Raw genomic sequence first — 24,701 nt, 5'->3', positions numbered from 1 at the left:
CTAGTTTTGTTGTTGATATGATCAACTATTCTGATAGTTTTCCTAATATTGAACCAGCTTTGCATTCCTGGAATAAATCCTACCTGGTCATAGTGTATTATTCTCATGATGAGTTGCTGAAATCTTTTTTCTAATATTTTATTTAAAAATTTTGCATCAATATTCATTAGGGAAATTGGTTTATACTTTTCTTTCTCTGTTTTGACTCTTCCTGGTTTAGGTAATAGTACCATAATTGTGTCATAAAAAGAATTTGGTAGAACTCCTTCTACACCTATTTTCTCAAATAGTCTGTAAAGTATAGGAATTAATTCTTCTTTGAATGTTTGATAAAATTCACATGTAAAACCATCTGGCCCTGGAAAGTTTTCCTAGGGAGTTCATTGATGGTTTGCTCAATTTCTTTTTCTGAAATGGGTTTGTTAAGGTATTTTACTTCCTCTTCCGTTAACCTGGGCAATTTATATTTTTGTACCTATTCATCCATATCCCTAAGGTTGTCAAATTTATGGACACACAATTGGGCAAAATAATTCCTAATTAGTGTTTTAATTTCCTCTTCATTGGAGGTGAATTCACCCTTTTCATTTTCGATACTGGTGATTTGATTTTCTTCTTTCTTTTTTTTAATCAAATTCACCAAAGGTTTATCAATTTTATTGTTTTTTTTTCATAAAACCAGCTCTTGGTTTTATTTATTAATTGAATAGTTGTCTTGATTTCAATTTTATTAATCTCTCCATTGATATTCAGTATTTCTAATTTGGTATTTAATTGGGGATTTTCAATTTGTTCTTTTTCTAGCTTTTTCAGTTGCATGCCCAATTCGTTGATCTCCTTTTTCTCTATTTTATTCATGTAAGCATTTAGAGATATAAAACTTCCCCTAAAAACTGCTTTTTTCACGTCCCATAAGTTTTGATATGTTGTCTCATTATTGTCATTCTCTTGAATGAAGTTGTTAAGTGTTTTTAGGATTTGTTCTTTGGCCTACTCATTCTTTATAATTAGATTATTTAGTTTCCAATCAACTTTTAGCTTATTTTTCCATGGTACTTTGTTACAAATAATTTTTATTGCATCATGATCTGAAGAGGATGCTTTGTGTCTGTCTTTCTGCACTGGAATGTGATGTTTTTATGCCCTAGGACATGGTCAATTTTTGAGTATGTGCCATGTACTGCTGAGAAAACAGTATCTTTTTATCCCCATTCAGTTTTCTCCAGAAGTCTATCATATCTGCCTTTTCTAAAATTCTATTCACCTCCGTAACTTCTTTCTTCTTTATTTTGAGGTTAGATTTATCAAGTTCAGAGAGGGGGAGGTTGAGGTCCCCCACTAATATGGTTTTGCTGTCTATATCTTTCTGTAACTCCCTTAACTTCTGTAAGAATTTGCCTGCTATGCCACTTAGTGCATTTATGTTAAATCATGATATTGCTTCATTGTTTATGGTGCCTTTTAGCAGGATGTAGTGTCCTTCCTTATCTCTTTTAATTAGATCTATCTTTGCTTTTTGCTGTGTCTGAGATTAGGATTGCTGCCCCTGCTTTTTTTACTTTAGCTGAAGCACAATATATTCTACTCCAGACTTTTACCATTGCCCTGTGTGTATCCCCCTGTTTCAAATGTGTTTCTTATAAACAGCCTATTGTAGGATTATGGATTTTAATGTGTTCTGCTATCCACTTCTGTGTTATGGGAGAGTTGATCCCATTCACATTCACTGTTATGATTACCATCTGTGTCTTTTTCTCCATCTTATTTCCCCCCTGTTTATGCTTTTGTTACTCCCTTTCTCCTTCCATTCCTCAACAGAGTTTTGCTTTTGAGTGTCCACCTTCTTCAGTTTACCTTCCCTCTTGATTCCCCTCCCTTATCTTACTGTTTTCCCCTTGCTACTTTTTCCCTCCCTTCTGACCACCCACCTCCCTTTTTCCCCTTTCCCCTCCCACTGCCTGTTGGACAAGTTAGATTTCTATACTTATCAGTGTATGTTATTCCCTTCTTGATCCAAATCTGATGAAAGTAAAGCTCAGATACTGCTCTTCTCCCTCCCTTCTTTCCCTCTACTACAATATGATTTTGTGCCTCTTCATGTGATGTAATTTACCCTTTTCTACTACCTCCTTGCTTCTTCTCCCATAACCATCACTTTAAATCTCTTAATTATATGTTTTCTCATTATATCAGTTATTTTATACTGATACCCATAGTCTATGAATATCCCTTTCAATCGTCATAATACTTACACAATTCTCAAATTGGCATATATACAAAACATACATAAAACAAAATAATTCTATATCAGAATGTAACTAACTAGCCTTATTGATTAACTAGGGGCTTTTCCCCCATTCACCTTTTTATGTCTCTCTTGAGTTTTGTATTTGCAGATCAAATTTTCCATTGAGCTCTGGCCTTTTCATCAGGAAGGTCTGGAATTCCCTTCTTTCATTGAATGTCCATCTCCTTGCCTGGAAAATTATGCTCAGTTTTGTTGGGTAGCTGATCCTTGGTTGTAGTCCAAGCTCCTTGGCCTTTCAGAATATCATATTCCAATTTTTCCTGTCATTTAATGTAAAAGCTGAAAGATCCTGCTTGATCCTGACCATAGTTCCATGCAGTATTTTCTCCTTGACCTGGTAGTACTGGAATTTCGCTATAATATTTCTTGGAGTTTTTAATTTGGGATCTTTTTCAGGGGGTGGTGGATGACTTCTTTCAATGATAATTTTACCCTCTGGTTCCAGGACCTCCAGGCAATTTTCCTTAAGGATTTCATGGAAGACACTGTCCAGGCTCTTTTTTTCATCATAGCTTTCAGGTAGATCAATAATTCTTAGATTGTCTCTCCTGGACCTATTTTGCAGGTCAGTTGTTTTTCCAGTCATTAGCTTCTGCTTGCTCAATTCTAATTTTTAATATTTTGTTTTCTTACTTTATCTTCTCTATCTCCTTCTCCATTTGGTTAATTTTACTTTTCAATGAGACATTTTCTCCATTTATATTCTGATTTTCCTTAACCAGTTCCCCAATTTTACCTTTTAAAGATTTGTTTTCCTCATTGAATTTTTTTTTCCATTTTTTTTACCTCCCTAATTTTGATTTGGCTGCTGGGGTGGGGGTGGTGTCCTCTTCCTCAGGACTGTTCTATAGAATGGGTGGTCTCAGCTCTTGTCTCTGCTGGTGTCTGTCTCTTCCCCTGGCTATGCAAAGCCAAGTCTGGGTTCCTGGCATTGATGTCTGTTAGCTCCACCCCCTGGGGCTCAGTTACTCTTGTTGTTCTGCTGAGGTGAGGGCTGCTGGGACACCTCTCTTCCTGCAGTAGTCACCTTCCTCCACCACAGAAAGGGCCCTCTCCCTCACTTCTCTTGCTACTGAAGCCCCCCCTTCTGGCTTCTCTGTTTCTCCTGAGGTATTATTCTCTGGGTTTATTCAAGGGAGGGATAAAAGCCATTTTACCTGCACATCACAGCTCCTGGAAGTTCAAGAAGGCAAGTTTCAAACCTTTAAACTGTGGGTTGGAGGCTTCCAGACTAGCTGTCCTGCGGTCACAGGCTCTGTGCACTGACAGAGTCCCATCCTGGGCTGAGAGGCCTGGGGCTCAATTGCGGAGCCAGTACTTCTGCCCTGGGCCTGTTCCTGCTGCGGTGTTTCGCTCACCCAGCAACCTCCCAGACTGGCGTGCTGGCTGGATTTCTCTGCTGTTCACGGCTGGTTTGATCTGGTACCCCTGTGTTTGCCTGAGGTTAGAGGCCTCTGGGCTAGTTGCTCCAGTAGCCACAGGCTCTGTGCACCAACAGACTCCTGTCCTGGGCTGAGAGGCCTGGCCCTCGATTGAAGCCATAGCCATTACTTCCACCCTGGGCATGTTCCTGCTTTGGTGTTTCACTCATCCATCCACCTCCCAGACTGGTGTGCTTCCTGGATTTCTCTGCTGTTCCCATTTGGTTTGGTCTCATGCCATTCCGCGTACCCGGTGCTCCTACCCCTCTCAGTCTACTAGTGGCTTCTAACTCTCAAATCTGCTCAGATTCACTTTTTTAGATGTGTCTGACAGAATTTGTGAGAGAGCTCCCATAGTTCCTTCCTTTCACAGCGTCATCTTAACTCCATCCCAGCACTAGGAATTCTTATGAGAATGTCATGCAAGCATTGCTTTCCTATTTATTATATTGCTAAGTCATCATGTCCTGAATGCCTTGAATCTGTTTCTTCCTTAGCTATCCAAAATGTTATTTTATTTTTCCTGAAACATTCTGAAGTTGAAATTCTTTCTGCTGTATGACTCCATAGCCATGATTTTCCTGTTCTAATGCAGCCTGCTTCAAGAAGCTCATAGCTCCCATTGTATTTTGGTGGTAAAGGCCATTTCTGTCTTGAAACACATACACACGTGCACACACACACACACACACACACACACACACACACACACACTACACACACTACTTAGTTGTGCCTGGGGAAAATGAATTGGCTTTTAAAAAGGGCCATATAACTTTGAATTCCAACCAACATGGGCTAAATATAATTAAATTGCAGCACTTCCCAAGACCTTCATAATAAAAGAGATCTTAAAAAAACTAACTAAATAACTAAAAAAGAGATTCTCTGGTTCTTGTAGCTGAGACGGCCCCACAGCACATTTATAGCTACTTCTTGCAGTGCTTTAAGTGGAAAGTGTCCTAATCTGACATCTGGAGGGAACAGGTGGTAAATGTGGAGAACCTTCTCTGAAGGGCTTTTTTTTATGTTTGCCAGAAGGAGCAAGTACATCACAACCTATATTATTAGATATGTATAATAACATCATTCATCAGAAACTCATTTCCAAGGTCTGTAATACTATATTGTTGACCCCATGAGGGATGAAGATAGCCCAGACTAACTCCCAGGCTTTAATGAGAAAGAGTAGCTTCCTTAGGGAGGCATTTCTTGCTATTCTTAAATGTAGAAGAGTAAAAACAAGCAAACTTGCAAAAAGCAGGCCAAATACCAAAGGTTGCCAGTGAAAAGCTTTCCAAAACTCTGTGCAAAGTGACCGACCTCATTCCAGTTAATAATGTCAGTGTTTTCTTGTAATGAAAAAGGGTACAGCTTCACTGAGCAGGGGCAAGCATTTCATGAACTATTTGTGAGAGAGTCACTTTGCCTTGTTGCATTTGGGTTGAAGGAAGAATGTGAACGAATTAATTCCAATCACTAAGCATCCTAGTACTGGGAGGGCAGATTTACTAAGCCTAGGGTTGTGGTTAATGTATTGACTTGAAGGTAGCTAATGCAAGAAGCTCAGAATCTCATGGGGCAAAAGTATGGTACAGCAGAGCAGAAAGTCATTTGGAGTTAGACGGGCTTGGTTGAAGTCTAGCATGGCCATTTAGTTCCAAGTCTTATGCTTCTGAAGCACTCAATTCTTTTGAACATTAACTTCCTCACCTATAAAATACAAAGTAGAGACTGGACCATAGAATCTTTGGCCAAGATCCGAAATGTCCATCAAAGGCCAACTAGTGCTACCCCATTATTTTGTAGATGAAGCTGAGGCCTATGGAGGTTGTGACTTGTTCAGTGACCAAAATCTAAACTTATCCTCCAATACTAAACCCATTATGATCTTATATTGATCTTAAATACTAATAAACCAAACAGTGCTGTTATATTAGAAATAATTGTGACAAACTGACCATTCTAGGGCCATTGCTGAGATAATTCATGTGACAAAGATCCACTGATCAATGTGCAAGTGTTACTGAAATTCAGTCATTTTAGGTGTCGTGTTTTCAGGGCTGCTTCATTTGATTTCTGGTCTCAGATTTCACTTTAGAAATCAAGGAAATGTGAGAAATTTGATTCAAGAAGGAAACTAACACAGGAGAAAAGGGCAAAATTAACTTCTGTAGTCATTCAGTGACTTTTCCTTTTTTGTTAAAAAAAAACAATAAATAAATTATATAGTCTATGGTCATTTTTCTTTCTTTAAACACTGGAGAGATTGACATGATGCACTAGGGAAGATATAAAATTAGATGAGAAGAGATAGATTTTATATATCTATGAGATTTTCCCCAATTTGCTTTTCTGTCTTGTTGACCTTTCAGGCTACCCATTATGAGGTAGCATGCAAATGTAGCACTCTTTCACTTAAGCCATTTGAGAAGCAATATTTTGAACTATTTTTAGTTTAACAGATCTCTAATAAAAGTTCCTATTTTGGTTTTTCCTTAGTAATGTGGTCAAGTAAAGGAGAGAGAGAGAGAGAGAGAGAGAGAGAGAGAGAGAGAGAGAGAGTGTCAGACAGACAGATGGAGACAGAGAGGTAGAATTTTATTAGTTACATGTCATGAGCTGTCATCAAGGAGGTCAAAATATATAATTCTAAACTTAAAATTAAGTTTATTTCCTTAGAGTCTGCCCCAAGGTTTGCTTATTCTTAGAAACAATCAGAAAGAAGGCAAGGAACATTTGTATAGATTATATATACTCGAGGAACTAAAAAAAAAATCAGAGAAATGGCTTCATCAACTAATAAATTTTGATACTTAATTTCTTGTACATTGCCTGGTGCTTTAAGACAATAACACAGTAAGTTCTCAGAAAATGACTGAGTCAGAGATTGCAGCTGAGACCAGTTCTACTTAAAACCCCCAATCAATAAAATATGAACCAAGAAACATACTAACAACATGAGGAAAAAGGGGAAAATCAATCTGCACAAGGTAATCTCTACAGACAAAAACAACAGAAAAAATATTTTACTGGTTCGCCACTCACAGCTTTACCCAGAACTCTCTGCTCACCACTTATATTGCCAACCTTTGTGCTCTGATATCTACATGGGTGTAGTGACATCTATAGTTGCCTCTTGGAGTCTCCATTTAATAATGATCCAGCTGGGGCCCCCTTCTGCCATCAAAGCAGATTCCTGAATCTGCTTAGCAAAGTGATCCACATAAGAGAGATTGGGTAGCTTAGAATGAGAGAGGGGCTCAGCTGTGAAGGGTTTGCTTCAAAGCTGTCTGAAAAAAAAGAAATGTTATATCTAGCAAGAAGGTCAATTGAGAGTTTGGCTGTGAGCCAAGCCCCTCTTTGGTACCACAAAACAACTAGAACAGACGGTTACAAAAATATTTAAGGGATAAAAATAAAATGTATAACTGAAAAGGATTCTGATAAAATGGAAGAATGTGAGTTATCAGAGCTTATCTGTAAAATGAGAGAGTTGGCCTAAATGGACCCTAACGTCTCTTCCAATTCCTTGATTCTAAGAGCATATTCTTTCAAAGTAGCAAGCATTATATAAACTAGCATAACAAAATAATGATAAAGAACAGAGATGAAACAAATACATACATATAAATATGTATATTACCTATACGTATAAGTACTTGTTTATTTTTGGTTCAATCCTCAGAGAAGACAAGATTAGAAAATAGCTAAGAAAAATCAGTATTTATAATTTGAAGTGATCTTCAATTCATTTTCAAAAGCAAGAAAATTGAAAAAATTAATAATCTTTGAGCTTCACAGCTAGAGATGGTACAAATTTTAAAGCTGAGCTCAATTAATTTCATCTCAATACAATAACAAAGAGGGAATAATAAATAATTCATATAATAAATACACAATGCACTGAAGAAAAAAGAAAAAATCAGGAAAAAGAGTCAAATGCAATAAAAAAGTTACAGAATGAAAGGGAATGAACTGGAAAATCTTCAATGAGGAGAGTATTGCAACAAATTCTAAAAGACCTTCAGAAATAATCATTAAGAATAGTAAGATCCTTCAGAATGGTTCTGAAGAGCAATGAAGGAATTAAGAAAAGTATTAAGTGCGTAATGATCACAATCAGGTAGGAAAAATGTAGCTTCCAGAGATGAAATAAAAAAGAAAAAATAAGAAAGTAGAAAATTTAGAGTAAATTATGGATGGGGCTTTCCCAAATATAAGATTTTATGAAAAAGAGAATGACAAATTTGGAATTCAAATATGCAGAGATAAAAGAATAATCGACTAAACAAAATTATAAAAAGACAGTAAGATTCAAAGAATATGAACTCTTTATAAACTCTTTATATTCACAAATGAATAGAGAATGAGAAGAGACAACACAATGTTTATGGTTCTTTTAGAAACTAGGATGAAAGAAAAAAACTAATACTACATGTTAGCATATTACAAATCATATAAAAATTACTCAGAATTACTGGAAGGAAGCAAAGCACAATATACAAATAGGATTCCAAGAACATTAACAGAAGAATCCCAAATTTTCTACTCATGAAAAGGTACCATATTCAAACTTCAAGATGTCAGACAACAAGTGCAGCAAAAAACCAGGAGAAAACCTCCTACATATCAAGAAAATCCAGACTGAATCTTTGACGACCATTCATCATTTATAAGAAATCAAGGGAAAAATTTGAATGTAATAATCTGAAGTACAAGATAATTTGATTTGCCTCCCAAAATAATATCCTGCTAAGCTGAGCTTACTTAAAAATGAAAAAAAATATATAGACTTTCAGCAAAAGGGGAATTGAAGTCACTTTTTCAAAAGAAATCAGAAATGAGCAGGATATTTGACATGTAAATTCTTCAAACACAAGACACACTAGAAAGGCAAATATGTATCATGAACAAGAATAAGCAATGAATTATTCTAGACACTTTTTGTCTTTTAGGGCAAAAGTGATGCTATTTTTAAAAATAACACATCCTTTGAAAGCCATTAGGATAAAAAAGAGATGATACGTGTATGCATCAAGATGAAGGCAGTCAAAAAAGTAAGGAGCAGGAAAGGGGTCTTGAGGTTGAGAGAGCTGATGTGACTTGTTCAAGGTCACATCAATAGTGATAAAGTTGGAATTTTAATCTAGGTCCTCTTGACTACAAATTCAGTGCTCCTTCCATTCTATCATATCAACTCTAGAACAATGAAAACAACATATATCAACATTTATTGGGTGTGGATAAATCAGCCTTCAGAGAAAAATTTATTTCTTAGCAACACAAATTAACAAAATTTAAAAAAATATATAATTAGTAAACTGAGCACACAGTTAAAAAGAACACATAAAATCAACAAATTAAAATATCTAATTAAGTACAAATAAAAAAATAAAGGCAATAAAAGAGAATATTGAAAATAAAAAGACTAGTGAATCCACAAGTGAAAGAGTTGTTTTTATTTGAGCTCTAGAGAGCTGATGTAACTTGTTCAAGGTCACACCAGTAGTGATAAAGTTGGAATTTTAAACTAGGCCCTCTTGACTATAAATTCAGTACTCCTTCCACTCTATCATATAAACTCTAGAACATTTCCATATTAGTCATCATTGTGAAAGAAGAAACAGATCAAAGCGGGGGTGGGGGGGAACAAAAAGGACCAAATTAAGTGAAAAAAGTGTGTTTCCATCTACATTCAGACTCCATCAATTCTTTATCTGGATGTGCATAGCAGTTTCCTTCATGGGTCCTTTGTACTTATCTTGGATCATTGTGAGAAGAGCTGAGTTATTCTTAACTGATCATTACACAAAGTTGCTAATACTGTGTACAATGTTTTCTTGGTCCTGCTCATTTCACTGTGTATCAGTTCATACAAGTCTTTCCAGATATTTCTGAAATGTGCCTGTTTATCATTTCTTATCACACAATAGTATTCCATTGCATGCATATGCCACAACTTGTTCAAGGTTTCCCCAAATGATGGGTACCTCTTCAATTTCCGGTATTTTGCCACCACAGATATGGCTGCCCTAAATAGTTTTGTACATGTAGGTCCTTTTCCCGTTTTTAATGATCTCTTTGGGATACAGACTTAGTAGTGGTACTGCTGGATCAAAAGATATGCAGTTTTATAACCCTTTGGGTATGTTCCAAATTGCTTTCCAGAATGGTTGGATTAGTTCACAACTCTACCAGCAGTGCATTAGTGTACCAATTATCCCACATCCTCTCCCATATTTCTCATTTTCCTTTTTCGTCATATTAGCCAATCTGATTACTGTGAAGTGATACCACAGAGCAGTTTTTATTTGAATTTCTCTAATCAAAAGTAATTTAGAGCACTTCTCCATTTGCCTATAGATGGCTTTGATTTCTTCATCTGAAAACTCCCTGTTCATGTACTTTGACCATTTATTAATTAGGGAATGGCTTGTATTCTTATAAATTTCACTCAGTTATGTATATATTTGACAAGTAAGGCCTTTATCAGAAACACTTGCTGTAAAGATTGTTTCCCAGCTTTCTGCTTTCCTTCTAATCTTAGTTGCATTAGTTTTGTATGCAAAAGCTTTTAAATTTAATATAATCAAAATTATCTATTTTATATTTCATAATGCTCTGTATCTCTTATTTGATCATGAACCTGTAACTCATTTAACTTCTCCTTTAAAAATTTGGATGCTATACCACTTGGTGCATATATGTTCCTTTTTTTTTTTTGCTTTCTTCTATTTATTTAATTTTTTAGTTTTCAACATTGATTTCCACAAGATTTTGAGTTACAAATTTTCTCCCCATTTCTACCCTCCCCCACCTCAAGATGGCATATATTCTGATTACACCTTTCCCCAGCCTGACCTCCCTTCTATCACCCCACTCCCCCCACCATCCCCTTTCCCCTTACTTTCTTGTAGGGCAAGATAGATTTCTACACCCCATTGCTTGTATATCTTTTTTCTCAGTTGCAGGTAAAAAATAACTTTTTGGAGCATTTGTTTTTAGAACTTTGAGTTCCAATTTTTTCTCTCTTCTTCCCTCCCCACCCACCCTCCTTGAGAAGGCAAGTGACTCAATATAGGCCACACATGTATCATTATGCAAAGCACTTCCATAACAGTCATGTCATGAAAGACTAACTATATTTCCCTCCATCCTATCCCCCTTCATTCAATTTTATCCCCTTGACCCTGTCCCTTTTCAAAAGTGTTTGCTTTTGATTACTTCCTCCACCACTCTGACCTCCCTTCTATCATCCCCTCCCTCTAATCCCCTTCCCTCCTACTTTCTTGTAGGGTAAGATACCCAATTGAGTGTATATGTCATTCCCTCCTTAAGTCACATCTGATGAGAGCAAGATTCATTCATTCCCTTTCACCTGTCCCTTCTTCCCTTCCAATAGAATAGCTTTTCTTCTTTCTGCTTTTATGTGAGATAATTTACCCCATTATGTCTCTCCCTTTCTCCTTCTCCCAATATATTTTTCTCTCATCTCTTAATTGTATTTATTTTTAGATATCATCCCTTTATATTCAACTTATCTTGTGGCCTTCATCTATATCTATATCTATATAATATATATATATGATATGTATATATATATATATATATATATATATATATATATATATATTCCCTTCAACTACCCTAATGCTCAGAAAGGTTTCATGAGTTACAAATATCATCTTTCCATGTAAGAATGTAACCAAAACAGTTCAACTTTAGTAAGTCCTTTATTATTTCTCTTTCCTCTTTACCTTTTCATGCTTCTCTTGATTCTTGTATTTGAAAGTCAAATTTTCTCTTCAGCTTGGGTCTTCTCTTTTTCAAGAATGCTTGAAAGTCCTCTTTTTTATTAAAATCCACATTTTATCCTGGAATATTATACTCAGTTTCCCAGGGTAGGTGATTCTTGGTTTTAATCCTAGCTCCTTTGACCTCTGGAATATCATGTTCCAAGCTCTTTGATCCATTAATGTAGAAACTGCTAGATCTTGTGTTATTCTGATTGTGTTTCCACAATACTCAAATTGTTTCTTTCTGGCTGCTTGCATTATTTTCTCCTTGATCTGGGAACTCTGGAATTTGGCTATAATATTCCTGGGAGTTTTCTTTTGGGGATCTTTTTCAAGAGGCAATTGGTGGATTCTTTCAATTTCCATTTTACCCTCTGGCTCTTAGAATATCAGGGCATTTTCCTTGATAATTTCTTGAAAGATGATGACTAGGCTCTTTTTTTGATCATGGCTTTCAGGTAGTCCAAAAAGTTTTAAATTATCTCTCCTGGGTCTATTCTCCTGGTCAGTGGTTTTTCCAATGAGATATTTCACATTGTCTTTCATTTTTTCATTCTTTTGGTTCTGTTTTATAATTTCTTGATTTGTCAAAAAGTCACTAGTTTCCACTTGCTCTAATCTAATTTTTGAGGAATGATTTTCTTCAGTGGTCCTTTGGACTTCCTTTTCCATTTGGCTAATTCTTCCTTTTAAGGCATTCTTCTCCTCATTGGCTTTTTGGAGTTCTTTTGACATTTGGGTTAGTCTATTTTTTAAGGTGTTATTTTCTTCAGTATTTTTTGGGTCCCTTTAGGAAGTCACTTACTTGTTTTTCATGGTTTTCCTGCATCACTCTCATTTCTCTTCCCAATTTTTCATTTACTTGTCTTATTTGCCTTTCCAAATCCTTTTTGAGCTCTTCCACGGCCTGAGACCAATTGATATTTTTCTTGGAGACTTTTGTCATGTGCTCTTTGACTTTGTTGACTTCTTCTGGCTGTATGTTTTGATCTTCTTTGTTACCAAAAAAGATGCAATTTGTGAGTCTTTCTCTGCTTGCTCATGTTCCTAGCCAACTACTTGACCCTTGAGTTTTTTGTCAGGGTATGACTGTCTTCAGAATGACAAGTGCTTTGTCTCAAGCTTCAGGGGCATTGTGTTGCTGTTTTCAGTGCTATTTCTACACAGCAAGCTCTGCCACACCAGTGCCCCTCCTCTCCCAAGAATGACCAACCAGGACCATGACCCATATCCAAGCAGGGCCAAGTGTGGGGACCCTGTCTCTGTGCCAACAAAGTGCTTACCGTACTCCTGCTCTGATCTGCTGCTTGATTCCTCCCACCATGTGAGCCTGGGCCTGGAAGCAACAGCAGCTGGAGCTCTGGAAGAATCCACAGGAGCTTTCTGCTGCTGCAGCCACTACACAGCACCACCTCTACCTCCACCACACCCTGATCCAGCTGTTTTTCCTCTGACCTGCTAAGTTGTCTTTGGCATTTGTGGGTTGAGAAGTCTGGCAGCTGTTACAGCTCAGTGATTCATGGCCCTATGTCCTGTTCCACCTGATCTCTTCAGCGCCTCATCTGTCCTGGTGCAGCCCATGTTGGGCTGCACTCTGCTCCCAGCACAGTGCAATAGACCTTTCCCAGTGACCATCCAGGCTGCCTTGGGCTGGGGACCTGCTTCCCTCTTTTATTTTGTGGATTCTCTAGCTCTAGAATTTGTTCAGAGCCATTTTTACAGGTGTTTCAAGGGATTTGGGGGAGAGCTTAAGCAAGTTCCTGTTTTCCTGTGAGCCATCTTGGCTCTTCCCCCTTTAGTGCATATATGTTTACCGTTGATAATACTTTGTTGTCAATGGTACCTGATAGCAAACTGTAGTTTCCTTACTTTTTTCTTTTAATTGAGTCTATATTTTGTTTTTGCTTTGTTTGAGACCAGGATTGCCACCCCCGCTTTTGTTTTTAACTTCAGCTAAAGCATAATAGATTCTGCTCCAGCCCCTTACCTTTACTCTGTGTATGTCTCTCTGCTTAAAGTATGTTTCTTGTAAATAACAAATTGTAGGATTCTAGTTTCTGATCCACTCTGCTATCTGCTTCCATTTTATTGTGGATTCCATCCCATTCACATTCAGTTATGATTACTGTGTATTTCCCTTCATCCTATTTTTCCTTCTATTTGTTCTTTCCTTTCAGCCTTTCCTCCCTTGACAGTATTTTGCTTCTACCTACTGCCTCTCCAGTCTTCTCTCTCCTTTCTCAGGCCCCCTTACCCTCCTTTTACTTAATTTCCTCTCCTCCTACTTTCCTGTCAGGTAAGATAGATGTCTATATTCAATTCATTCTGTATGTTATTCCCTGTTTGAGCCAATATGGATAAGAGTTAGGTTTAATGATGCTCATTGCCCACCCTGCCATCATTGCCTCCACTGTAATAGGTTTTTCACACCACTTCATGTGAAACAATTTATTCAATTCTACCTCTCCCTTCCTTCTGTACCCCAGTGTACTTCAATTTTTCACCCCTTAATTATTTTTTATGTCATTTCCTCAAATTCACCTGGCACTTGTATTCTCTGTCTATGTATATTCCTTCTAGCTGTACTATTCAAGTATTGCAAGTATCTTCCCATATAGGGATGCAAACAGTTCAGGTCCATTGAATATCTTATGTTTTCTTTTCCCTTTTTAGTCTTCTTGCATCTTGATATTGGATATCAATTCTGGTATTCTCCTTATGAAAGCTTGAAATCCTTCTATTTTGTTGAATGACTATTTTTCCCCTTAATATTTTTGGGTAGATGATTCTTGTGTGTAGTCCTAGTTCCTTCACCTTCCAGAATATCTTGTTCCATGACTCCCAATCCTTTAAGATTTCAGCTGCCAAATTCTATGTGATCCTCACTGTTGATCCCTGCTATTTGAATTGTTTCTTTCTGGCCACTCACAGTATTTTTCCTTCATCTGATATTTCTGTAATCTGGCTATAATGTTCTTTGGAGCTTTTATTTTGGGATTTACCTCCTGAGGTGATTTTTTTGTTTTGTCCTCTGGTTCTAGGATTTCAGGGAAATTTTCCTTGATAATTACTTGAAAGATGCTGTCCAATTCCTCTTTTTGATTATGGCTTTTGGGTAGTCCAATGATTCTGAAATTGTCTCTTCTGAATCTATTTTCCAGTTCAGCTGTTTTTCCCATGAGGTGCTTATTTTCTTCTATTTTTTCATTCCTTTGAATTTATTTGATTGGTTCTTTTTTCTCGATATTTAAACATTTTTTATTTAATTTTTTGAGTTCCAAATTCTGTTCCTGACTCCCTCCTTTCCCCCAGTCCTGAGATGGAAAGCAATCAGATATAGGCTATATACGTGTAATTACATAAAACATTTCCATATTATTCATTTTGTAATGAAGGTCCGAGTAAAAAGAAACAAATGAAAGAAATTGAAAAATAGCACACTTTAGTCTGTATTCAATCAATATCAGTTCTTTCTGTGGAGTTGGATAGTATGTTTAGTTATTAGTCCTTTGGGATTGTCTTAGATCATTGTATTGTTGAGAGTAGCTAAGTCATTCATAGTTCTTCATAGAACAACATTGCTATTACTGTGTGCAATGTTATCCTGGTTCTGTTCATTTTACTATGTATCAGTTCATGTAAGTCTTTCCAGGTGTTTTTTAATCATCTTGCTTGTCATTTCTTACAATCAATAATATTCCATTACAATCATATACCCCAGCTTATTTAGCCATTACCCATGTTTGATTGATTCTTGAAGTCTCACAGACTCATTAGCTTCCACTAGCCCAATTCTAACTTTTAAGAAGTGGTTTTCCTCAGTTAGCTTTTGTATTTCCTTTTCCATTTAGCCAATTCTACTTTTTCCAAGTTATTGACCCTTTTTTCAGAATTCTTTTGCATCACTCTCATTTCTTTCCCCCATTTTCTTCTACTTCTCTTAGATGATTTTTAAGTTCCTTTTTGTCCTCTTCTGTGAGTTCTTTCTGGACTTGAGACCATTCCTGCTTTTTTTTGGAGTTTTGCTCAGAGGCTTTTTGACTTTGTTGTCCTCTTATGAGTTTGTGTCTTGATCTTCCCTGTCACCATAATAACTTTCAATGGTCAGATTATTTTTTTGTTTGTTTCTTTTTTGCTCATCTTTTTTGGCCTTTTTCCTTTCTTTAAATTTGATCTTTGCTTCCAGGGTGTAAAGAACATTATCTCAGGCGTCTTGTGCCAGGGACTATGGGACCTGACTATTTAACTGGTGCTAGTGCTGCCTTGAAGCCATGGGGGACCCTCATGTCTGGTGCTGTGCTGAGGGGTTGACATGGGGGGGGTTGGCAGTGCTGGAAGCCTTAGAGTTCTGTCAGCTTACCTGTTGATGAGCTGGGGTCCTAGTGCTGTTGTGTAGCATGTGCTGAGGCCAGCAGAGTGTTTCTGTGTTTCTCAGCCACACTGAAGAATGTGGAAGTCTGGCCACTGGAGGCTGCTGTTTCTCCAGGACCATGCTGAAGAATGTGGTGGTTCTCGGAGCTGAAATCTACCTGTCCTGGCTAGGCTGAGGCATGTGGGGAGACCTGCTGTCGATATTCACCTCCTCCACCACACTGGAGCTCATGATTTCCCATTGATTTGCTGAGGTGGGGCTTGCTGCTGCTTTGTTGGGATGCTTCCTCTCCTGGACTGAGTTCCACTATTATCTGAGTGAAAAAAAACCTTTCTTGCTGATCTTCCAAGTTTCTTGGGCTAAAAGATTATTTCACCCTATCTTTTACTGGTTCTGATGTTCCAGGTTTTGCTTTGGGGAGCTATTTTGTGGTTGTTTGGAGATGAATATGGGATAGTTATGGCAATTTACTGCTTACTCTGCCATCTTGGCTCCTGGAAGTCTGGAAAGAGTTGTTTTTAAAAAATAAGGAAATCTCCACCTCCGGAGAGAGAACTGATAAACTCTGAGTACAAGTTGAAGCATATTGTTTTTTTTACTTTATTTGTTTTTATTTTTTGCAACATTGTTAATATAGAAATATATTTTGCATGACTTCACATGTACAATGGGTATCATCTTGCCTGCTTTCTCAGTAGATGAGGAGAGAGCTGGAGGGAGGAAGAAAATTTGGAACTGAAAATAAAAAAAAGAATGCTAAAGAATGAGAATTTAAAAAAACCAAAACATTTTAAAAAAAGCAAAACAATGTATATATACATATGTGTATGTATGTATATGTGTATCTGTATATACAAATATATATATATATATATATATATATATATATATATATATATATATATATACATACATACATACATGCTTATATGTATATACAAATGTTGGTTTTACCGGACTGATGTTAAAATATAATTCATTCTTGCTGCTGTCAAGAGAACTTGTGGCCTACAAGAGCACAGTATTATTTATTCTATCAGTTGTGGTTGCTTGACTGTTGTTTTGTTTTGTTTTCTATAAATGAAAGAGGAAGGAGGATGGGTTCTTAGGATATGGTTATAGAATAAAAGACAAAATACATCAATAAAACATTAATAAAAGAAAGATCCAAAGTGGGATAGGAAACACTTTTTGTTCTTTGACAGTGACTGAACCCACTGAAGCCAAGACACAAAGTAAATGTAAAGTGCCATGTTTTGAGGGAGCTCTGGCAGCTAATACAGGGTTCCACATGATGTGGGCAGTCAGTAAATACAGTATTTGTTGGCTGACCTGGCAAGTTCTCTTGGCATGGGAGTCTATGGAGCAAAACTTTATCCAAGTCTTGGCAAAGCAATCTTTCTCTCTTCAGGAAAACCAGATCTCCATGAGGGCCATCTCTAATTGGACTAGCTAATTAAATCTACTGTTGGAGTGAATCAAAAGTAGATTGTATTATAGCCCTGGGCTGCTGCATTGGCAATTAAAGATTGCCCCTGGTTTAGTACAAACTATACCTAGACCTGCAAAGAGTGTTTTTTGGTAGTTTTAACAGTATTTTAAAAAGAAGAATATTTTACCTATATTTTGAGACTCTGCTCTTCCTACTTTATAAGGTTTTCTCAGACATGGGAAGTTCAGGTTCATATTATGTATTGAAAAGGTTTTTATTCATGCCATAGACAGAGGAGAGAGAGAGAGAGAGAGAGAGAGAGAGAGAGAGACAGAGAGAGAGAGAGAGAGAGAGAGAGAGAGAGAAAGAGAGAGAGAGAGAAGCATAGAGACAGAGACAGAGAGAGACAGGGAGACAGACAGAGAGAAAGAAACAGAAGTAGACATAGAGACTGAGGCCCTGCAGATATAGATAAGAGAGTAGTAGAGGGAGGGAGAAAGAGAATGGCAGACAGAGAAGAGAGAGATAGTTGCTACCCAGAGCCAACATCTCACTTTTTTTTTTACTACACTTTAAAAGTAAGGGAATCTCTTATTTAAAATTTTTAAAGGAAAAATAAAAATTAAAACCCACCCACAATATTCACTTTTTCTTTCATAAATAATTCTTCTCCTTCAGTGATTTACAAAGTTAAAGATCTAGCTTTATATATCTTGAATCTTCTCTCTTCTTTCTCCTCCTCCTTATCAGGAGGTCAGTAGCATTGATACTCTGGAATCATGGTTGATCATTGTGTTTATTACAGTTCTTTAGAATTTCAAAATGGACCAATTCTACGCCAAAATCTCTGTCTGTTTTCAGCCTTCCTTCATCTGTTCCATATGAATGAAGCTCATCTAGTGTTCCATTTCCCCTCCCCTTTCTCTATCTTTGTGTATTCTTCTTAAGAACTGTGCACTCACCCACACAAATCCTTGGCATTCCTATATATTACTAACAAAGCCCAACAGTAAGAGATAGAAAGAGAAATTCCTTTTAAAGTTACTCTAGACACTATAAAATATTTGAACACAATTGCAAAACACTTTTCACACAAAAAAAGTCAGATCTAAATAAATGGAAAAACATCCGTTGCTCGTGGTTAGGCCGAGCTAATATAATAAAAATGACACTTTTACCAAAATTAATTTACTTATTCAGTACCATAATAATCAAACTACCAAAAATTATTTCACAGAGCTGGATAAAATAACAACAAAATTCATCTGGAAGGACAAAAGTTCCAGAATATCGAGGGAATTAATGAAAAGAAATGCTAGGAAAGGTGGCCTAGCCATACCAGATATTAATCTGCACTATAAAGCAGCAATCATCAAAACTACTTGGTGTTGGCTAAGAAATAGAGTGGTGGATCAGTGGAATAAATTAGATACACAAGACGCAGTAGTCAAGGACTATAGCAATCTATTCTTTGATAAACCCAAAAAATCCAGCTTCTGGGTTAAGAATTCAGTATTTCACAAAAACTACTGGGAAAACTGGAAAATAGTATGGCAAAAACTGGGCATAGACCAATATTTTACACTGTATACCAAAATAAAGTCAAAATAAGTTCATGATTTAGGAATAAAGGCTGACATTGGAAGTGATTTTGGAGAGCAAGGAATAGTTTACCTGTCAGATTTATGGAGAAGGGAAGAATTCATGACCAAACATGAGATAGAAAGCATTACAAAATGCAAAATGGATATTTTTGATTATGTCAAATTGAAAAGATTTTGTACAAACAAAGCCAATGCAAGAAAGATTAGGAGGGAAGCAGGAAAGTGGGAAAGAATTTTTGCAATAATATCTCTGATAAAGGCCTCATATCTAAAATATTCAGGGAACTGAGTCAAATTTATAGGAATACAAGTCATTCCCAATTGAGCAATGGTCAAATGATATTTACAGGCAGTTTTCAAAGGAAGAAATTAAAGATATCTATAGTCATCTGAAAAATGATCTAAATCACTATTGATTAGAGAAATGCATATCAAAACAATATTTAGGTACCACATCTCTCCCGTCAGATTGGCTAACATGACAAAACAGGAAAATCATAAATGCTGGAGAAGATCGGGAAAATTGGAACATTGTTACATTGTTGATGGAGTTGTGAACTGACCCAGCCATTCCGGAGAGCAATTTGGAACTATACCCAAAGGGCTATAAAAATGTGCATACTCTTTGACCCAGCAATACCACATCTAGGGCTGTATCCTAAAGAGATCACACAAGTGGGAAATGGAAAAGTATATACAAAAATATTTATAGTGGCTCTTCTTGTGGTGGCATAGAGCTGGAAATCAAGGGGATGCCCATCAATTGGGAAATGACTAAACTAATTGTGGTATATGAATGCAATGGAATATTATTGTGTTATAAGAAATGAGAAGGAGATGGACTAAATAATGACCTGGAAAGACTTATAAGAACTGATGCTGAGTGAGGAGGGCAGAACCAGGAAAATGTTATACACAATTACAAACACACAATATTTAAAAGGACAAACTTTGATAGACTTGACTCTTCCCATCAATTCAAGGTTCAAAGATAGCTTCAGAAGACTCATGTTGGAAAAAGCTATGCACATGCAGAGAAAGAATTATGGAGTCTGAATGCAGACTGAGGCAAACTATTTCCTCTCTCTTTTTTTCCTTTGGCTTCATTTCTTCTTTCTCATGATTCATTCAATTGCTTATAATTCTTCTTTACAACTGGACTATTATGTAAATAAGTTTAATATGAAGAAATATGTAGAACCTATATCAGATTCCATGCCTTCTTGGGGGCAGATGGGAAGGAGAGGGAAAGAGAGAAAATTTGGAAATCAAAAACTTGTGGAACTGAGTGTTGTAAACTAAAAATAAAAAAAATGAAAAAAAAAGAACTGTGCACTCCCTTTCCTGCATTGTATGTTAATAGTACCTTTTATGAACACTTTATTTTTATAGGTGTAGCTTTGGTTTTATTTTATTTTATAACTTTTCAGTCAGTGAACAAGCTGTGGGCTGGCTCTGTGCTGATGGGCTGTCCATGTTGTTTGGATTGCAAATGTATATTTGTCTAAAAGACTCTTTTATGGAGAACTCACACAAGGCTAGAGCTCACACTAGAATCAGAAGAAGCAATGCAAGGACACTCAAAATCTCTCTGAAGAGCTTCAGAGTTGATTGTAAGACCTGGGAAACACTGGCACAGAACTTCTCAGTATGGTGTGCCTACTTCAAAAGAAGGCATTGTACTCTGAGTAAAGCAGAATTGCAGTAGCTCAACAGAAATGTGAGATGAGCAAATTTAGACATATCTCCACTCCAAATGTTCATATGAACTGCTTGTGTCTGACCTATTGTAGAGTCTTCTGAGTTTGTATTGGTCTGATCAGTCAAAGTACTTCTGTACCTTGACCTGGATATATCAATTTAGTCCTCTTTGAGAACAAAGGACAAAGACCAACCTGGTGGTAAACCCAGTGGTGAACACTGGGAATACAAACAAAGGTAAAAGATAGTCTGTTTTTTTTTAAATTAAATTTTGTTTTAATTTTATATTCAATTAATTTTTGAATGGATGTTTTAGAGCCTGATTAAGATGTGTAGTTCATATAGGTTTTTATGGAATTCTTCAGATCTGGTTTTGGTATATGGCTTTGAATTAAAAAGGGAATATATTTTTTTAAATTTCAGAGAAAATTTGCAGTTAAAATTCCCTTTTTCCAATCTTAAAGACTCCAGTCTTTGCATAATCTTCCCCATGTAAAGCACATTTTCTTCATGTAAAAAATATTTAGCAGCTACTTTTATACTGGCCTCTTCTCTGTTCTTCCAACATCAAGAAACCAGTGATCTACTATAAAAATCTTAATAACAACCTTTCTAACTGCCAGATTCCTCTGAAATTCTTTGCTTGTTTTTCTAAATTTTATTTAGGATGCTCCAGAATAATAGTTTTTCAGTTCTTAACATTGTTTGAATTTTTCAACTTCATTTCCTTTTATGCCACCAGAAGATGATCTTATTTCATTGAAGACTTAAAGGGTTTTTGAAACTACAACAATAAATAGTTGCTTCAATAACTCCAACAATCACTGAAGTGTGCTCTGTAGGAGGTATGATATTATTTTGATTTTTTCCTTGTAGTAATATAAAAAAACCCCTGAATTAAAATACAACAGAAAGAGTAAAGAAACATGCCTATATGACATGAAATTCATTGCTCATATGACAATTTACTAGCTCAATCCAAATTCCTATGCTTGAGGTCAAATTTTTTGAGTCAGTCTGCTATCTGTAGTAGCGCACGCACACACACACACACGCACACACACACACACACACACACACACACACACACAGGCACTGCTGTCACAAAATGAAAGCCCATCCAAATTGTTAACTGTCCTAAGGAATCCACATACCACTAGAAACAGAGTTTTTCCTGTGACTTCTCCATTTCAAAAATTAATGACATTTAAGCGGATTTAAATATTTATCTGTATTACATAAATAGAACTTTTCTTGACCTATTAAAACAATGATTTAAGATGGATTGAGTCTCTTCTTACTAGTGAATAAAGACTAAGTTGGTTACCTTTGGGAGACATTTTAAATTATCTTGGTGTCAAAATAAAGTTGATCACACTTTTGAGATGTTTTAAATCATCTAGGCTTCAAAAGTATATTCAAAATCCTGGGGGGCAGGGCAGAGATGATTTGTGAGAAAGAGATAATGTACTTATGAAAGAATTTACTTCCCCTTCACTGTGGGAATCAAGACTGGTGGCTAACATGACTGGAAGGAAAGAGATTTTTTTATGGTTAATGTGTGAATCAGATATTTTTATATAAAACCAATGATAAACCAAAAAATGAAAGTGAACTTAAACATATATAATCATAGCTCCATTACTGAGCAATCAAAAGAGACATGACAATCTTATACATCTAGGACCAAGAAATAGAAATGATACAAAAAACAAACAAAACACCCTCTGACTCTTTGAAATAGCTGCTATAAACACTGGCAAAAGAACAATATACACAAGGGCTTCATTATTATAAAAGACTACTAAGAAGCAGATAGACTCATATTATAAAAGTCTGATCAATACTGTTTCCAGAGAACGTATGATAAAACACAATCCTCTCCTAAGTCATTGACTTGTTTTTCATGGTTTTCTTGCATCTCTCTCATTTCTCTTCCTGATTTTTCCTCTACTTCTCTTACTTGCTTTTCCAAATCCTTTTTGAGCTCTTCCATGGCCTGAGACCAATGCATAATTTTCTTGGAGGTTTTTGATGTAGTATCTTTGACTTTGTTGTCTTCTTCTGCCTGTATACTTTGATCTTCTTTGTTACCAAAGTAAGATTCTATAGTCTGAGTTTTTTACACTGTCTGCTCATTTTCCCAGCTAATTTCTTGAATTTTGAGCTCTTTGTCAAGGTATGACTGCTTCCAGAGTGGAGATGCTCTGTCCCAAGCTTCAGGGGTTTTGCGCTGCTGTTTTCTGAGCTACTTGTAGGCACCTGCAATTTTTAGTTCTTCTGTGGTGGTATGATCCAAGGAGAGGTGTTTACTCCTCTACTGGCCTTTGCTCGGGTCTGTGAGCGAACTCAAGCACTCTTTTCTGCCTTGGAATTGCTAGGAGGACTCCCTGTCCTTAGCCACCATAAGCTCTGCCACACCAGGGCTCCTCTTTATCCCAGGGCTGCTAACTAGGACAGCAACACAGATCCAAGCAGGGCAAAGCAAGAGGGTCCTGCCTCATCATCAGCAAAGAGATCTCTTGACTCCTTCTCTGATCAGCTGCTTGATTCCCCCCACTGTCTGTGGGCCTGGAGCTCTGGAAGTAGCCCCTTGCTGCAGCCATTTCTGCCATCCTGGGGCTGAACCGCATCCTTCTCTCATCCAGGTCCAACAGAGTTTTCCCACTGACCGTATAAGTTGTCTTTGGTGTTTGTGGTTTCAGAAGTCTAGAAGCAGCCACAGCTCACTGATTTGGTGCCATGAAGCCTGCTCTGCCCAATCTGCTCAGGCCTGGTCTGTGCTGGCATGGCACATGCTGGACTGTGCTCCGCCCCCAGCACTGTGCGATAAATCCTTCCCAGCGACCATCCAGGCCATCTTGGGCTGGAGACTTGTTTCACTCTGCCATTTTGTGGATTCTGTAGATCTAGAATGTGTTTAAAAACAATTTTACAGGTGTTTGGAGGGATTTGGGGGAGAGCCCAAGCAAATCCCTGCTTTTACTCTGCCATCTTTTCTCTGCCTCCCTGAAAATTTTTTTAAATGAATTTATTTATTTTTAGTTTTCAACATTCACCTCCATAAGATTTTGAGTTCTAGATTTTCTCCTCCTCCTAACTCTCCCCTTCTTCAACACAGTGTTCAGTCTGATATAGGTTCTACATATATTTTCATATTAAACTTATTTTCACATTAGTCATGTTGTAAAAAAGAATTAAAACCAATGGAAGGAACCATGAGAAAGAAGAAACAAAGAAGGGGAGCAAATAGTATCTAGCATGAATATTTTTGTGGGGCTATAAGAGACAGTTGATGGATGAGAGATGGTTGTTTCTCAGTCAACCACAGACATAGTCTGCTATTCATTTTCCATTTTCTCCTTTCTCTTCCAGTGCTTCAACCTTTAAATGGAAGAAGAGAAAACAATACCGGTTATCACCACCCCATCCCCAGTTCTTAAGTATCCTGCCCTGGTCTTCATTGTTTCAAATATCCTATCTTTGTTTATTCTGACAGTATCATTAATCCCCACCTGAAGCTCCAGGAATGGTCAACAGACTTAAAATGTATTGTCTTTCTCTCTCATGCCCCAGATATCTGTTCTAGAAAGATTGTACATATCCTACTTGACAACCTCATTTCTACCTGTATGGAACACTCTGAGCTGGCAACTAATTAATCATTGTGACTCTAGGTTGAAGATAATTTTAATCATGAACTAAAATTGATTTTACATTAATGGAACAATCAGCTAATATGACAGCATATTAACATTTGATTCTCCATTATTGAATGACTCATGAATACAGGATTTTGACAAAGTGCGTGTGCAAAGGCATATATGTACAGGCGGGTTTGGCACGGGTGGGGTGGGAGGGGACTACCTGCAAAAATACTCAGAGGATGTTACCAACGTATTGCTTCCTAGTGGTTAATAATTGAAGACTCTGCAGGCAGTCCATCAAACCAAGCTCAGCCATACAGGGAACAGGGTTGAGAAGGAAAGCAGGCAAATACAGTGGAATTAAGACAGTGGACCCAAGCACAGTGTCTGAAAAGGAAACCCTCATATATCACAAGT

The sequence above is a fragment of the Trichosurus vulpecula genome, chromosome 7 (genome assembly GCF_011100635.1).
Source record: "Trichosurus vulpecula isolate mTriVul1 chromosome 7, mTriVul1.pri, whole genome shotgun sequence".
In the NCBI taxonomy this organism is placed as follows: domain Eukaryota; kingdom Metazoa; phylum Chordata; class Mammalia; order Diprotodontia; family Phalangeridae; genus Trichosurus; species Trichosurus vulpecula.
This window is presented reverse-complemented; position numbering follows the sequence as displayed.